The sequence below is a fragment of the Plasmodium sp. gorilla clade G2 genome (assembly GCF_900097015.1).
Source record: "Plasmodium sp. gorilla clade G2 genome assembly, contig: PADLG01_00_18, whole genome shotgun sequence".
NCBI classification, from domain to species: domain Eukaryota; phylum Apicomplexa; class Aconoidasida; order Haemosporida; family Plasmodiidae; genus Plasmodium; species Plasmodium adleri (nom. inval.).
In genome coordinates this window covers 7,501-12,500 of record NW_021628865.1, presented here as the reverse complement: position 1 = coordinate 12,500, position 5,000 = coordinate 7,501, and the positions used below count along the sequence as shown (strand labels likewise).

General features: G+C 26.4%; 3 non-coding genes across 3 annotated transcripts in view; all 3 read right to left on the bottom strand.

The window, feature by feature from the left end:
* Window positions 1-479, bottom strand: part of PADL01_0014400 — a 4,097-nt gene extending 3,618 nt beyond the window's left edge. Inside the window, exon 1 of the ribosomal RNA XR_003699305.1 lies at window positions 1-479. This exon is cut by the window's left edge and continues 3,618 nt beyond it. This is a non-coding gene — a ribosomal RNA (28S ribosomal RNA).
* A 294-nt stretch (window positions 480-773) lies between these two features.
* On the bottom strand, window positions 774-895 carry PADL01_0014300 (the record flags this gene model as incomplete). Its single annotated transcript, XR_003699304.1, has 1 exon — window positions 774-895. It is a non-coding gene; the product is annotated as a 5.8S ribosomal RNA (ribosomal RNA).
* Window positions 896-1,215: 320 nt separating this feature from the next.
* Window positions 1,216-3,402, bottom strand: PADL01_0014200. Its single transcript, XR_003699303.1, has one exon. It is a non-coding gene; the product is annotated as an 18S ribosomal RNA (ribosomal RNA).
* Between the last annotated feature and the right edge of the window lie 1,598 nt (window positions 3,403-5,000).

Below are 5,000 nucleotides of genomic sequence, written 5' to 3'. Positions count from 1 at the left end.
CTTTCTTAATCCGTTCCATCTTAACGATTTCAGGTACTATTTAACTGCTCATTCCTGAGTACTATTTCATCTTTCCCTCACGGTACTTGTTCGCTATCGGTCTCCTATATATATTTAGCTTTATGTGAAATGTTTCACACAACTTTGCACTCCAATCTCAAAGAGCACTACTCTTAAAAAAAAAAATAATCCAAAAAAAAAGAAACACATATGTTTATTAACTACGGGCCTTTCACCCTCTATGGAAAAGTATTCCTACTTATTTCGATAACTAAACATATATATTCCCCATAAATTCTCAAATTATTTTTTTCCTTATAAACAGAACAATTTCTATACATATAATCTTTTTACAAACTACAATATAGAATTATCTCCTTGAGCTCTTCCTTGTTCACTCGCCGTTACTAAAGAAATCATTGTTATTTTCTTTTCTTCCGCTTAATTATATGCTTAAATTCAGCGGATTTGCCTTCCTAACACCAAATCGTATACTCTTTACTAATATACATCCATATGAATATATATATAGCCATATTTTCCTCTAATATATAACATTTTGTAACATGGAAATATAAAATTATAAATAAAATATAACCAAGCCACATTTCTTTAATATGTATTTTTATATATATATAATACAATAAAAAATATGTTTCATTCCTTATAATATATAATTATTAAGGCCTATTAAATACTAGAGTAGAATACGGAAAAAAAAATAATTTATTTTTTGTAGGAATACCACATTAATCCATCCATACGGATAGATATGGTACAATTTACATTCAGCATTCTGATGATTCACAGTAATTGCATTTTTCATTGCATATCGCACTTTGCTGCGGCCTTCATCGCTATAGGAACCAAGACATCCATCGTTAAGATTGCGCTAAATATATTTATAAAATATAAAAATAATATATAATATATATGCAAAATTTTGAATATTCAAATATTGTTGATGAAAATTTGATACCACATAAAAAAAGATATTGCTTAAAATATAATTTTTATAAGTATCAAATTTTCTAATGTTCAATTTTTATTATTATAGTAAAAATATAATAAATATTTTTACCCTTTATAAAAAAAGTACATTACAAGGAAAGAAAGAAATGTATTATTTCAAAATTGTATTTTAAAATTTTAAATATGATTTCAAAAGAATACATTTCTTTCTCTCCTTCCTTTAAAATCATCTCATAATAATGATCCTTCCGCAGGTTCACCTACGGAAACCTTGTTACGACTTCTCCTTCCTTTAAAAGACAGGATTTACAGTTCTTCTAGAAAAAATCAGAAATATAAAATTCCATGTTTTAATTCATATCCAAACAATTCATCATATCTTTCAATCGGTAGGAGCGACGGGCGGTGTGTACAAAGGGCAGGGACGTAGTCAGCACAATCTAATGAATCATGCTTACTAGGCATTCCTCGTTCAAGATTAATAATTGCAATAATCTATCCCAGTTACGATATATATTGATTGGATTACCTATACTTTTCAGTAAAGGAAAAAATATACAAAATTATTTACTAAGTATCACAAGATACAAATATATGTATATATTTTAACAACTTGTTATATATATCATTGTAGCACGCGTGCAGCCTAGTTTATCTAAGGACATCACAGACCTGTTGTTGCCTTAAACTTCCTTGTGTTAGATACACAATGTTCCTCTAAGAAGCTTTTTCAATCAAACAAGTACATTCTTAAAAGAAAAAAGAAATAGAGTAAATAAATAAAATATTTGTAGAACAGGGAAAAGGATATTTTAATAAAAATATCCTAATTTGTACCCTAAAATAATTATACTAATTACCTAAAATCAATTTCAAATAAAAATATGGTGTACTTGCCGCTAATTAGCAGGTTAAGATCTCGTTCGTTATCGGAATTAACCAGACAAATCATATTCACGAACTAAAAACGGCCATGCATCACCATCCAAGAAATCAAGAAAGAGCTATTAATCTGTCAATCCTACTCTTGTCTTAAACTAGTGAGTTTTCCCGTGTTGAGTCAAATTAAGCCGCAAGCTCCACGCCTGGTGGTGCCCTTCCGTCAATTCTTTTAACTTTCTCGCTTGCGCGAATACTCGCCCCAGAACCCAAAGACTTTGATTTCTCATAAGGTACTGAAGGAAGCAATCTAATATATAAAATCAATAATCCCTAAGAAATATTAATATTTTATATATATTTTTTATATTCATCCAACACCTAGTCGGTATAGTTTATGGTTAAGATTACGACGGTATCTGATCGTCTTCACTCCCTTAACTTTCGTTCTTGATTAATGGAAATAGATTAGGCAAATGCTTTCGCAGTAGTCCGTCTCCAGAAAATCTTAGAATTTCACCTCTGACATCTGAATACGAATGCCCCCAAAACTACTCCTATTAACCGTAACTAAGCTAATAAGAATATCCAAAAAAATAATAAAAAATTAAATTAGCTTATTCATATTTGTTATTCCATGCTGTAGTATTCAAACACCCTGAACACCTCAATCAAAGTATAGCCGTCTGTTATGAACACTTAATTTTACTCAAAGTAACAAAATCTCTCAAAATGCAATAAAAGCAAAATGAACAGATTTTAAAAAAGACTCTGTCATATCTGATAAAAACATAATTTTATACGGGAAACTTATTAAGCAATATATATATATATAAATATATATATATGTAGTTTCCCAAAACCAGTTTAAATGAAACATCGGATTCTTTAATATTCAACTACGAACGTTTTAACTGCAACAATTTTAATATATGCTATTGGAGCTGGAATTACCGCGGCTGCTGGCACCAGACTTGCCCTCCAATTGTTTCTCTAGAAATGTTATAATTCCCTATCATTCCAATTACAAAATCATTCTTCGATAATGTATTGTTATTTCTTGTCACTACCTCTCTTCTTCAGAATTGGGTAATTTACGCGCCTGCTGCCTTCCTTAGATGTGGTAGCTATTTCTCAGGCTCCCTCTCCGGAATTGAACTCTAATTCCCCGTTACCCGTCATAGCCATGTTAGGTCAATACCCTAACATCAAAAGCTGATAGGTCAGATACTCGATTGATAATCACGTACGTATACGTGTTCTTTCTTTGTTATAATTCAATTCATATTTATTTTATTTACTTCTTACATCTAACAAATACATATCTTAATGATACATACATATATATATATATATACATATCATAAGATATTTTTACAAGTATTAGCTACAGATTTTCCGTAGTTATCCTTATAATATAAATGTCAAGTAGATTATAACTGTTTTAATGAGCCGTTCGCAGTTTCGATAAATTATTATTCATGTGTACTTTCACTTGCATGGCTTAATCTTTAAGACAAGCATATGACTACTGGCAAGATCAACCAGGTTACTATATATATTGTATATTATAACGATTAAATTAACATACATACTAATATAAACTTATTTATATATATATGTATATATATATATATATATATTTGTAATAATCTTATATATATTAAAGAAACAATTCACATTATTTTTTTTTTTGCCTCTATTTTGTTATATATACTAATAATAATATATATATATATTTACAAAATGAAAAACTCATAATGCATATATTCATATTAATCATATAACAAAACAAAAAAAAAAAACGAAAAAGTAGTATTGTTTTCTTTTATAATTTCATATTACAAATATATATATTCCATTTACATACATAATTATTTATAATAAATACATATTATAAATAAAAACACATGTGTTCATATATAAGTTTGTATACTTTGTACATATTATAATAAAATCCTCTAAATATAAATATAAATATATTTCAATTTTCTTAAAAACAAATAAAATTACTATTTACTTTTAATAAAACCTTGTGATGATTTATAAATAAGCTATTTTGTACTTATAAAATTATTTTTATTATAAATATATCAATTTATATTTTATATAATTTTATAAAAACATATATGGTATCCATTATCATATTAAATATTAAATATATATATTATATATATATATATTTCTTATTTTTATATAATGTGTTATACACATATCAATTATTAATTAAAATTACTATATAGTATAAAATTTAACAGATTATCGATTATGTTTATTAACTTAATGCATTAATTATAATGTTTTACATTAAGATATGTTTTTCTTTCTTCAAAATAACTTACACATCTATATGATATGAAAATTAAATTGATATGGTTTATTTTTTTTTACATATTTAATAAATATATGTATATATAATAATCATTCTTTTGTTTTTTCCAAATTAATTTTAAAACCAAAAATTAAACTAAAACGAGTAAATTCAAAATTAAGCGAAAGACAATAAACCAAAAATTAAGCGAAAAGAGTAAACTCAAAATTAAGCGAAAAAGAGTAAACTCAAAATTGAGCGAAAAAGAGTAAATTCAAAATTAAGCGATAAAGAGTAAACTCAAAATTAAGCAAAAGAGAGTAAACTCAAAATTAATCGAAAAAGAGTAAATTCAAAATTAAGCAAAAGAGAATAAACCAAAAATTAAGCGAAAAGAGTAAACTCAAAATTAAGCGAAAAAGAGTAAACTGAAAATTAAGCGAAAAAGAATAAACCCAAAAATTGAGTGAAAGAGAATAAACCCAAAATTGAGCGAATAAGAATAAAACCAAAAATTAAGCGAAAAAGAGTAAACTGAAAATTAAGCGAAAAAGAGTAAACTCAAAATTAAGCGAAAAAGAATAAAACCAAAATTGAGCGAATAAGAATAAAACCAAAAATTAAGCGAAAAAGAGTAAACTGAAAATTAAGCGAAAAAGAGTAAACTCAAAATTAAGCGAAAAAGAATAAACCCAAAATTGAGTGAAAGAGAATAAACCCAAAATTGAGCGAATAAGAATGAAACCAAAAATTAAGCGAAAAAGAGTAAACTCAAAATTAAGCGAAAAAGAGTAAACTCAAAATTAAGCGAAAAAGAATAAAACCAAAATTAAGCGAA